The sequence below is a fragment of the Oryctolagus cuniculus genome, chromosome 4 (genome assembly GCF_051225735.1).
Source record: "Oryctolagus cuniculus isolate XC-2025 breed Fujian yellow rabbit chromosome 4, ASM5122573v1, whole genome shotgun sequence".
Lineage (NCBI taxonomy): Eukaryota > Metazoa > Chordata > Mammalia > Lagomorpha > Leporidae > Oryctolagus > Oryctolagus cuniculus.
Genome location: NC_142870.1, coordinates 42,765,061 through 42,778,726, shown reverse-complemented (window position 1 = coordinate 42,778,726; position 13,666 = coordinate 42,765,061).

Genomic DNA, 13,666 nt, shown 5'->3' with positions numbered 1-13,666 from the left:
GGGACGCCCTTATTCCAAATTGGGTTCACATTTTGGCTACTCAGCTTTCTTTTCTTTTTTTTTTTTTTTTAAGGATTTAAAAAAAATTATTTGAAAGTCAGAGTTATATAGAGAGAGGAGAGACACACACACAGACAAATATTCCATTGCTGGTTCACTCTCAAAATGGCAGCAATGGCCCAGGGCTGTCCATCTTCCATTGCCATCCCAGGCACATTATCAGGGAGCTACATCAGAAGTGGAGCAGCCAGGACTTGAACCAGCACCATATGGTATGCCAACATTGCAGATGGCAAATTAAACCACTGCACCAAAGCACCAGCCCTTGGCTACTCAGCTTTCAACCAGTCCAGTTTCCTGCTAATACCCTAGGAGCCTGCAGGTTCAAGCACTTGGGTCCCTGACACCCATGTGAGAGATCCAGATAGAGTTCCATGCCTGGCAATGGCTGTTATAGGTATTTGGGGCAGGAACCAGTGGATGAAAGATCCCTATTTTTCAGTTGCTCTTCTTTTCCAACAAATAAGTAAATTTTAAAGAAAAAATTTTCAGAAACAGAGAAGGAGAAAGAATCTGAGTGGTAGCTGAGAGAATGCCAACAAAAGATTACAGAAGTGATTCATTGGAAACCATCAGGAAAAAAAAATCTAATGAGATATTGTGGCCAAATGAAGCACCTTTAAGATATTACTACAATACTGGAATACACTGAGGAATCTTGAGTTGGCAATATTTTAAGAATTAAGAGACGTGTAGTAAAAGTTGAAGATCTAAGGTGCTAGAAATTGATGAGAAGATTTTTTGAAGCATACTGGGGTACTTGTGATAGGTGCCAAGGGAGGAGGGAAGAAAGCTGTTGGTTTGGGGAGTCTGAAGAGACATCATGCTTTAAGAGGAAGGTAGGAAGAACATTAGTTTTATTTCAATGAAGCAAATGTTTGATCAGAAAAATAACAACACAAACAGTTTCTCTTGAAGACCATCTGTCTGAACATTGTTGAAATATGTGAAGATATTTCCCAACAACACCATGAGTAGCTCATCTTCAGTGGAGGGGGAATGTGTGCGAAGGTTTTATAATTCAAAGTGCTAGAGAAACAAGGCAAACTTGCTTCTCTAGCATCCCTCTGTGTGTGTGTGTGTGTGTGTGTGGTCTGAAACTCTTTCACAAGGAGGCTCTGGGCCCTTGCAGGGAAGTGAAATACAAAAAAGGAAAACCGGATGCTAATATATAGTGTGAAATCAATTTTATTTCATGCAGATGACACCACTCTTTGAGTTATAGGAGGAGCACCAGGATGTAGACAAATATAAATAGTGTTCTACAGAGAGCTGGAGAAGAACAATTAAATAGATCAAAGTAGCAGAAGCATAAACATGGGTACCAGATGCAAACATGGCTCTGTGAAATGTGCTATGCAGAGGCCAGCTCCAGGAGAATTATTGCCCTGCACTTTATAAAGGGGACAGTGATGCAAAATAAAATGAAATACAGTCAAGGAAAAGGACATAAAATAAAGAAACCAAGGGAAAGCTGCTATTAGAAAACAGGGCAAGGCTGAGGAAACAGATCAGAATGAGTTTTCTGGGCCTTCCTTCTATGTGTTACTCTCTCAAGCCTTCTCACAGGGGTTTTTCGGATTCCACTGGAAAAGAGGGGTTAAGTTTAAAGGTGGCTCACACACATAAGAGGAACCACACACTATACCATTATGTTTCCGTGTTTCTGTTGGAACACAGAAAATTCCTCAGCATACGATGCTTTAACATACTTAGCTCTTTGAACTGCAAGGAGTTGGAAGGCCTTCGAACCTGCCTTAGTCTCAGGAACTCTCTAAACTTGCCCTTGTCTCTCTCTCAGGTGCAGGAGGTCCCTTATCTGAAGGGAGAAACTACTTCCAAGAGCACAATTGTCTTGGATTAGCTGCCCTCAAATCCCATTAACGAGTAGGAAGTTAATCGATGCCAAAGAGTCCCCAGGTTCAACCAGACTTTTTGTGCCTTCTTCTGAGGGCACTCAGCAAATTACCTGAATTGTGCGAGACTTCATCTGCACCAGGTGACAATTTCTGTTTATTGTGCGATTCCACCCCTCATCATCTCCTAACTTGTTGCCTCCACCCCTGGAGTCCAGAGGAACTTCTGGCTATTATCTATTTTTTGGACACACTCATTTTCCCTAAAAATCATTTGCTTCCCATGTCCCTTTTCTGTACGCAGAGGATATGGAAGCTTCTAATCTCTAGTACTTCTCTGAGTTTCATATTGTGTGTGACTGGCCTGCACAAGTGCCTGTGAATAAATGTGTATGTTTTTTTTCTCCTGTTAATATGTCTGCTTTTGTTTGTTTTAGCACTCTGGAACTTCCAGAGCAAGAGGGACAATTCCCGTCACATCTACCTTTCAAAGTGGACGATACCAACACTTTGGGAAACAAACCTCACATTCCAGCCATTAGTTCACAGATGAATGAGGGAAGGGGAGTGTTTTAATGAAGACAAATTTTTGATAAAAAAAATGGGCAAATTATGGAAATGATAAGGTGCAGTAGGTGACACTGCATAGTGTCTATGACACCATAAAAGTATCATACACACAAATATCTGAAGAGATTTGCATATCTAAATATATATTTATATATTATATAAGAGATTATATGCATAAAATACATATTCAAAAGATTTTAAACACCTGGGGGAAGTAATATAACTGGGTCAAGGTAAACATTTCTTTTGGAATGAAGCAAACTTGTGGTTATAACATATATAAAGTTCTGCCCAAGAGAAACAAGTGAAGAAGAGATCAAAGTGATTATAGTTTTCCCTTAGAGTCAGATGGTTCTGAATATAAAAATAGCAGTCATAATAACATCACGTGTTGCTCCTCCGCGAGCGGAGGAGCGGCACCGGACCGAACGCTGTTATTCCCTTTCAGTCAGTTTTTTCTACAGTAAAGCACGAACAAGTAAAGAGAAGAAAGAACGAGCGAAATAACGAACTCCCCAGCGAGCTCTCCAACCAACTCTCCAACCAACAACCCAACCATGCCGTCTCTCTCTCCCTGTAGAGTCCTCTCCCACCAATCTGTGCTCCGTTCTCTTCCAATCAGAGGTAGGATCAGTTCCTGCAGCTTCTTAGTCAAATTGATGAAGCAGCTGTGTAAAATTTGTTTACTTTCCTCTCAGCGCCATGTTGTGGAAGACGGGCTCTGCCTCCCACAACATGCATACATGTCTTTATGTACATATATCTACATGAACTACATGTATGCTTACTCCTTCATATATGTTTATGTTTACACTAATTCTTCAAGCTAGAAGGACCTTAATTATCAAATGCAGGTAACACACTACATTCAAAGAAATTATCAACATTTCTAGGAAAAAGTTAGCTCTTTATTCTCATCATTATCAACTTTGCCTAATTTGCATAGAAGGCCTTTCTATTTTCCAGGGAAAATGAATTCTGGTGTTACAGGAGGCTCCCTACATCTACACTTTCTATACCAAATAGTCAGCAACTTTGATTGATAAAGAGGGCTTATGAGTGCCCACAAAATTGCACTAAGCCTTCCCAAACTGATCAGTCTTTCTGTGAAAGTGTTAGTCATAGTTACAATTTTCTCTCCAGTTCTATGAAGAAACTACTTGCTTGGCCAGTTTCCTGCCTTATTATCAACTAATGAATAGCGTCTTATCTACAGAGGACTAGATCTTGTGTCTGCGTCCAGATTGTGGTTTGATAGTCTTCTAAACCTTGAGTGCTCAGAATTAAAACATTGAAACACAACTAACTTCAGACACTGACTCTTATTCAGTAGACTGAACATTTTGTCATGCCATCTTGGTCGCAGTATATGAATTCCTGGTCATTGTCTTTGACAAACTGCAGTGGTAGGAAAGGGAAAAAATACCCTGGCAACTAGGGAAGAAGAACATGATTTGGGTAGAGGGGTTTACAAAGGAAATGATGTCATAGTCAGCAAAGAATACACAAGAGACTAGAAATGCTAAAATGATGCAACTCAAAGAGGATTTGTACGACTTCCTTCTCTGCTGTTGTAAAATTCTGCAATGAGATAAGCAAAGCAATTGAGAGTAGTACTGACAAACTGGTTTATCAGACTATGATAAAATAACTAAAGGAGCAAAAGCAAGCTCATTTTTTACATGAAAAGGTTTATGTATGGATTTATATGGTGTTTATTCAAAGTGAGAACAATATGCAGAATTTCTTTTTCATTTATAACAATTGCTTTAGAGGAAGGTGGAGTGCAATAGTTTTGAGTAGAATTGCAATCCTTTGAATTAACAAAGTATACAGATTTTATAACTATTTTCTCTTACATTTCATATGTTATTTATTCAAAAGTGTATTGTGTCTTTTGAATGTAGTAATAATACAAGTTTGAGTTTGGATGTGATATATCTTACTTAAAATTCTTTTTAAAGGTTAATTTTTACTATATTTAAAAGGAATTATTGATCTCCAATTGAAAGTAAAATGGGATAGAAAGCAATATGTGTTCTTTACCACTGGGAGATTGAAAAACATTTTTTTAGAAAACAGAGCTATCAGGAGGAATAATGGCCAAAAAGTAAAGTAAGTTATAAAAACAAGAAAATATTAGGAAATGATGGAGGTAAAATGACAAAACTTCAGAAAATAGAATTTATGAAAGTAGATGACTTGTCTTACACATATTTATATATATAATATATACACATTCCAAAATTATGCTTTAAGTTCTCAATGAATAATAGTTGTTTAGACAGATCTTCCTTGCAAACAAGCATCTATTTTTCTATATGACATCATTCCTACTGTTATAGTAAACATTGTAAGAAACATGGACCAATTAGATAATCTCTGTATTCAAGCGTTGCTTAAACTGTGATGGTATCATGCCTAGATTAGAGGATTTAACCATGGGTAAACTTGTGTATTTATTTTCCATTCAATTAGTCCATCATTTCGTTATTGATTCATGTAGTCACTCTACAAAGAAGTTATATTTTTAATTATATTATGTCAACTTATAAAAATTATCCTTGCTATCTTAGGAAGCTTGTATGAAATGATGAAAAGCACTTAGGAAAATAAAATCTCCAGTATCTCAGAAATAAATTCTATTAACCTTTTTCATGCATCTAATTTCGGCTTTCATAATACACATACATTTATGCACATACACACATGCATAAACACATATATGCACAGTTACATTTTATTAGATCTTGTGGGTTCTCCGTTGCTGCTGTAGTTTTTTTTTTTTTTTAATTTTTTGACAGGCAGAGTGGACAGTGAGAGAGAGAGACAGAGAGAAAGGTCTTCCTTTTCCGTTGGTTCACTCCCCAGTGGCCGCTGTGGCCGGCGTGCTGCGGCAGGCGCACCGCGCTGATCTGAAGGCAGGAGCCAGGTGCTTCTCTTGGTCTCCCATGAGGGTGCAGGGCCCAAGCACTTGGGCCATCCTCCACTGCCCTCCCGGGCCACAGCAGAGAGCTGGACTGGAAGAGGAGCAACCGGGACAGAATCCGGCACCATGACCAGGACTAGAACCTGGTGTGCCAGTGCTGCAGGTGGAGGATTAGCTTACTGAGCCGTTGCTGTAGTTCTTATACATGTGGTGTGGTGCAGGAACAGCCACCTAAATTGGTGTTACTGGGAGAGACAATACATAACATCTTAAGAACTGTATTGCTTTGCTCCAACACATGTGTGAGTATATCTTGATATATTATAATTTATGAATACTTTTCATTTTATAGATCACAAAAAATTTTTGTTCATTCAATAATCCTCTATAACACCTTTTAAATGATTTCATATTTTTTTCTGGTGGATATGTGTATATTCATCTGTGTAACTAATGAAATTACTTTTCTTTGTTACTTCATTGCCAACATTTCACTATTATGAAAATATTGCAAAGTTACTTAAATTAAACACGAACATAGCTGTAAATATTTCTTCTCATGAATCCTTAAGGTGCAATTATTAAATTTAGTATTTTGTACAATTTGTGTGCTTCTTTTATGTTATTATTTATAGTGGTAAATTTCACTAGAGAAAAGTTTGAATAATTTTTTTCTGGCCAGATGGCCAGATACTAAAAATGAGTACATATTTCTTCATACTCTGTGAACAATAGGAACTATTAAATTTTTTTGAACAAAATTAAGAACTAAAGGGAGCAGAGGAGAATGCTTGTTTCCTCCCCTCCCCTCCCCTCCTTTTCCTCTCCCCTTTCCTTCCCTTCCCTTCCTTTCCCTCTCTTTCTTTATTTGAATGGCAGATGCAGAGCGACAGTTGGAGTGAGAATGAGACACACACACACACACACACACACAGAGCAAGAGAGAAAGAGAGACAGAGGTTTTCTATCCACCAGTGCACTCCCTAAATGCCTGCAACATTCAGGTTTAGGCTGGGCCAAAATCATGAATTGAATCCAGATCTTCCATGTGGGTGTCAGGTATCCATCTACTTTAGCCATTTAACGTTACCATTCAGGGTGTTTATTAAAAACAAAGTGAACTGGAAGGATAGGCAGGACTTCATCCCAGGAACTCAATGTGGGATGCAGACATCCCAAGTTGCAGCTTAACTTGTGCTCCACAATGCCTACATCCACAGTATTCCATATTTCTATTGGAACATACACTATTCTCTTCTGTATGCTACACACACACACACACACACACACACATATATATACAGATATATGTCAGATTCTGGACTCTGGACTTCCAGTCACTCCAGATCACTTAGACTTTTGGTTTTAGGTTTATTTATTTATTTTTTTGTCAGTTGTCTGGGGAATTGAAAAAAATGTAGATTTGGGAAAAAGGTTGAAGAAAGGATCACAGTGCAAAATCCTGCTGTGAGAGCAAATCCAGGAGTGTTGTTGAACAACACCCCAAACTAGTTGGAGGTGATGCTATAGAACCCCCAAACTGGGACCACTCTCCCAAACAATCTGAAAGCCAATTACTGACATCAGGGTGGTGGAAGAAAGTAGGTATTTATTGCAAAGTACCAAGCAAACAGCCATTAAACTATTGTATAATTCCAGGCCTCCACAAGGAGTTAGGGGTGGAGGTTGTTAAGGGTTGAAATTAGGGCTGAGAGTTATGGCATCAACTCTCAGTGCCAAGTTCCTGGTTGGTGAGTGATGTTTATGATCTTCCTTTGATCCGTCAGTGATACCGTGCTCTTTATGGAATTTATGGTGGGTGGTTGGGATCCAGTTGGTCTGTGATTCATGAAGGTGGAAGTTACATTCTGCCAGGACCTGGAATTCCCAGGATGATATTAGCCATCAAGGTTCTTATTGCTTGGAAAAACAAATGACTCCTTGAGTCTGGTGATTAGGATCTTGTATGGCCAGTTGTATCACTCCCTCAAATTAGTGAATTCCTTTTCTTAAAGAATGGGCAAAGACTCCTCGGGAAAAGGGAGGCAAACCAGAGGCTGGGTCCTGGTTACATTATAGGGGTTTCATTTCAGGAGAATTACTGGTGGGATAGTCTAGGGAGGAGGCATATTTGGAAGGTCACAAATTGAGGGCTGCACCAACTATGGCTGCTGGGGAAACTTCCACAGGGAAAGGGATTTTATGAATAACAGCAGTGGCAGAGAAATCATTGTGCTGAAGTAACATTGAGAAAAAGTTTCTAATAACAACTCCCAAAAGTTGAAGATGACTAGAGGAAGAATAAAAAACAGGTTCTGTAACTGCGTGAGTATTGTTATTTATAACACAGAATAGTGCTTGGAATTTCACCAAGAGAAAATTTATTATGGCTAGCATATACTCTATATTCCAATACAAATAAAAAGAAAGGGTTTTAGGTTACTAATCAATCATGTATTCATGCAAAGAAGTTTGTGCTTGTTGCTTTTTTCCCCCTAACAAATACAACATAAGTTACTCTTAATGTAGTTTGTGTTTATCATGGTTTGGAATGTAGATTCTCAAGGCCTATCAGGAGACCTCTCCTTTATTTCTGAAGTAGGGACCTCAGGAAACTTATTGGCTTAGGAAGGAAAGCACTAACATTTGTGAGATGTTACCCCGTCATTACCAGTGTCGTTATGACCTATTACAAAATTGAGCCTGAGGTCGTGTCTGGAAGAGAAAAGAGAAAATAACACATGCCCCTCCCACTGCTCCTGTTATTCACAACTCAAGTTATTAAAATATCACTTTAGTTTCACTCTGTGATCTTGTACGTGGTTTCTTGGTGAGTGTTGGGTCTCTACCATTGGCCACAAGCATTCTATGGAAAATTTTCTTCCCATATCCGATCAACACATACATTTTTGACTGTGCCTGCTGTTTGTAAACAGTGCTGTTAGTTATTCATGGCACTACAGTGAAAATATTTTCAACTCTCTTCCAAAGAACAAGAAATGTTCAATCTCATTTTGGGCAAACTCTTATTTATAATACAGGGCGTATGGAAATATAATGAGGATTTATAATGAGTGACAGGAATACTGAAAGTAGAGAATGAGCCACTGGTTTACAAATCAAAACTCAAGATTTCATTTCACTAAAAATTAAGATATCTATGTATGTTTGTGTGTGGATTGAAAAATGAGACACCATACTAATTCAAGGTATAACTGTTGTACTGGAAGAAGACATAGAAGTAATCTGTTGTTTCAGGCATTAAAATAATTGTTTAACAGTCTCACTCATGATAATATTTAGAGTATATTCACACAAATTCAAAAGGATTTTTTTTTTTTGACAGGCGGAGGTAGTGAGAGAGAGAGAAAGAAAGAGACAGAGAGAAAGGTCTTCCTTCTGTTGGTTCACCCCCCAAATGGCCACTGTGCCGATCCAAAGCCCAGAGCCAGGTGCCTCCTCCTGGTCTCCCATGCGGGTGTAGGGCCCAAGCACTTGGGCCATCCTCCACTGCCCTCCCGGGCCACAGCAGCGAGCTGGATAGGAAGAGGAGCAAACGGGACAGAATCCGGCACCCCAGCTGGGACTAGAACGCAGGGTGCTGTTGCCACAGGCGGAGGATTAGCCAAGTGAGCTGCGGCGCCGGCCCAAAAGGATTTTCTATTTGTAAGTAAGTCTAACATTCCTTCGACAGAAAGAAAGAAACCATTTTTTATTTTCAAACCATTTCCTTTGTCATTTGCTATAGTTGTCTGGAGAAATTGTTCCATAGACTGGGTAGAGAAATGGTTCCTCAGATTGTGTACATTTCTAAAATCAGTTAAAAGTGAGTGCAAAGATGAGTAAATATTTGGGAGAGTGGCCTTTGGGATGAGTTAAGCAGACAACTACTATGGGAAAGCAATAGGGAAAACAATATGTTCAATGTCCTTTAGAGAAGGAAAATTTCATTTTCAATGTACATTTCATTTCAACTCTTATCTCTAAAGACTAACCTTATAAATAGATTCACACTATGAGTTTCCTGTGCTAGTATAAAACTAAGGATCTTTTGTTATGTGTTACAACTATTGATTGTGACTGTGTGCACACACATCCACTTGCATTATATATATGTGTGTGTGTGTGTGTTTATACACACACACACACACATACACACACAGAGAGAGAGAGAGAGAGAGAACAAGATTGCCTTGTGTATATGCTTAGAAACAGTATACCTCTGGCCTAATTGTTCTTTACTATTTTATTTTCCTTCTTTTCAGTACTTATTTGTTTCTTTTTCCCTTTGTGCCAGGATGTCTAGCAACACCTCTTCATTTTAAAAGATGGCAAATTACTAAATCTGCGAGTCCTCACAGCTCACACAGCAGCTGGCTCGTACTGCGTCCAGTGAACGCACCTACACATCTGTGAGTGCTTCGTTGTCTCTTTTCTCCCTAGATTTAAAAATCGTTCCATAACAAAATGCTTGGAATGGGGACTCATGTTAAGCTTACCATTGAAAATTACTGAATTTATATCCAGCAACTTCCAAATAACAAAACAATGCCAGGATACTTTATTATATCTGATAAACTGGAAATTCCTAAACTAGAAAAATCTGATTTCCTTGAATAACATGGATTCATTGAACTTCTGAGCTTGAGATTGTGATTTTATTCCTTTGTAGATAGACAAATAGATACTTCTAATGATCCTCCACTTCCAGCTTTTCTATCTAAGAGGAAAATTGCCAGACAAGCTGTAAGCATATTGGTCAATCTAGCTCGATTACTTTCCTCTAGCAATGGGCAATTTTAATTTCCTATCACATTTATAGTCATCATATTTGAGAAAGGGCAAAAATAGGTTAATGAAATCATTATAATTTCATTCAAATGATATATATTTTAAAAGCTCAATTAAAGAAACAGATACGGGGGCACCACATTTTATTTTGCTTTATGGAGACCACTGCTCTGTAGCACCTGTAAAGACAATGCAAATCACATTTCCTCATGCTAAAATGAACCTGCAACCATTACCATCACTAAACACATCTATAAAGTAAATTTATTATGAACATAGAAGATATTCTGTTGAAAAATCATTTGTTCCTTTGTCTATTTAATGCAGCTTTTATCAAATTTTTGGTCTTTTTAAGATAGCAGAACAAAGTAGTTAGTAAAATACACTCAGAGGTAGATTTTATCAGAATTTTAACTGCATTAATTCATTAGTTTCCTGATTTTGAGCAAGTTAATAAACTTCTTTTATTGTCGGTTTTTGCATCTAGAAGACATACTAGTATTACTAGCCCATTGGGATGGTGAAGATGAAGAGAGATAGTATAGAAATCACAATGATGTTTAAAAAGAGGTTGATGTATTTTATCTATTCTTCTTATTATTGTGGTTACTATAACCATTGTCTAGAGGGATATGGAACACTGAAATAAATGAGACATTTCTAATCAACTCAAATCTTTGATATTCCTAAGGAAAGCAGAAAATGTTGATATGTTAACATTGCATCAGGATCTGGGGTCTAAACGCTTTTCCCTACGTTAACTTGTTTAAATTGTCCATGATCATGTTAAGTGGGTCTTAGGAATATTCCTATTGTGCAGGACTTAGGGATCTGCTCTAAGTTAACATGCCTAGCTACAGTTGAGTTGGGATGTCACCTCAGTCAGTCTGGATCCAGAATCATGTTTTTTTTTTTTTCCCCCCCCTATGGCACTAGAAATGCGCATACTTCTGACAAATCCTGAAATTTTAGAACAAAGAATAGCATCTGTAGTAATTAGGTTTTTGGGGTGTGGGGTGTGTTCTATAATGAAATCACTGAGACAATTTATGAAGGAGTGAATTTTATTCTGGCTCATGCATCGATGTGTAAGGTCTAGGGTCCTCATTTGGTGATAACTCTCCTGCGGGAATAGTCTTTTATTATTATTATTATTATTTAATAGATAGAATTACAGAGAGAAAGGTCTTCCTTCTGTTGGTTCACTCCCTAAATGGTTGTGACAGATGGAGCTGCGCTGACCCGAAGCCAGGTGCTTCTTCATGGTCTCCCATGCTGGTGCAGGGGCTCAAGCACTTGGGCCATCCTCCACTGCCCTCCCGGGCAACAGCAGAGAGCTGGACTGGAAGAGGAGCAACCGGGACTAGAACTGGTGCCACAGGCGGAGGATTAACCTAGTGAGCCACAGCGTCAGCCCCGCGGGCATAGTCTTGAGATGTCATGGAACATCACATGATAAGAGACAGGGAATGTTCCCATCTGTCTAAATCTATGTCTGACTCTCACTGCTTATAAAGTCACCAGGATTTAATCATGGAGCTACAACCCCAACATCCTAATCTAACCCAAGCACTTTCCAAAGTCCCCACCTCTCTTTTTGACATTTTTTATTTATTTGAGAGTCAGAAAGAGAGAGAGAGAGAGAGAGAAAGAGAAAGAGAGAGAGGTAGATATTGATAAATCTCCCATCTACTGGTTCACTCTCCAGTTGTTTGCCATAGTCAGAGCTGGACCAGGTTGAGGTTGGGAGCTCCAAATTTCATTTGGATCTCCCACATGGGTGTCAGGGATCCAAGTACTTGAGTCATCACTCTGCAGCCTCCGTGAGTGGGCATTAGCAAGAAGCTGAAATCAGGAGTGGAGCCAGGACTTCAATCCAGGCACCTTGATACAGGATGTGGATGTCTCCATTTCCAAGCACCATAATTGGATGATATTTCCACTCTATTAGCATCATTAAGATAAGATTTTGGTGAGTGAACTCCTGAGTGTGGGATGGGGGTGGGGTCAAATATTCAAACCCAGCAACATCTAATAAAGTCTTAAAGACTTCAGTCTTTCTGTTAGTTCTCCCTTCCTGACTAGGAAATCTCAGGAAGCAAATAAATGTTCATGTCATCAAATAAAGAGGAATGGCTGTCCTCAATCATGTTCACTCTTTTCCTTCACTTAGAACTTGGCCACCAGAACACCTGCCTCTGTACACAAAACTCTTCTAATTTTCATTGTAGTAAGCAGTTTCTTCACAATATGTGATTAGTCTAGCACCCACTGCCCAGGACAAGCGAAATACTTGAAAGTATTCAGCTTGTCCTTCTCCCAAACATTAGTTCTCATTCAGACTCTGCAGAAATAAACCCTGTTCTTCACTGAAGTCATTTACTGAACATCTACTCTGGGTCCAGGACTAGGTAAGATAATCAGATGAAACCAATTATGCTCTCTGAGGCATACGGCATTTTTGTAAAAACATCCAGCCATAGTGTATGGCCTTACTATGGTACGTGGGAAGATGAACAGTGTCTGTCTCCAAGACAGATGTACCTGTCTACGCACTCATGATATTTGGTTATAAATATAGTGAAGCACTCTCTTTTAGTATTATTTCCTTCTTTCCTCTCAGTGACAAGAATTCCAACATATTCATTTCCACGGCAAAAAAGGGAAAGTTGTGATTTTCTGCTTCTACCTTATAGAGACAATGTAGTCTCCAGGGATAGAGAAGGGGAAAACATCAAAGAAGAATAACATCCCAAGAATCAATAAGCACCAGAATATGACCCACTAAGATTCCAGACATACAAATTTCAAAAACTACAGTTTAGGCAGAAGAAAAGTAGTCACAGGTAATGTGGTCTCATATGCCAGAAGAAATGAAGAGTAGAGAAATTTCTGAATTTGTGTGCAAATACAAATATGCACTATGACTAGAGAAATTGTAATAATAAACATTGTGCTGTTTAAAGAAAGATAAAGTGGTGAGCACTTGGACTAGTGGCCAATGCCAGTCACAATGTTTGTGTCCCATGTTGAATTGTGGGTTTTATGCCTGGGTCAGATTCCTGATCCCAACTTCCTATCAAAGCAGACCCTGGGAGGCAACAGATAAGGGCTCAAGTACTCTGTCACCTGCTTGGGACACCCAGTCTGACTTCCTTGCTTCTATTATGGTCCCGGCCCGGTCCTGGCTCTTATGGGCAACTGGGGAGTGAACCAATAGGTGGAAGTTCTCTCTGTCTTCCTCTGTATCTTCCTGCCTCAGGAATAAATAATTAAAAAAATTTTCAATGGAGAAAGAAAAAAAAAAAAACAACTCTGCACACAAAATTGTACATGCCACATTACACACTAAAGTCAATTCCAGGTTTGAATAGAGATAAATGCAAAAGGTGAAATTGTAAAAGTTTTAGAAGCCACTTCAGGGCTAGGCCAGGCACAAGTTAGGAGCTAGAAACTCAAT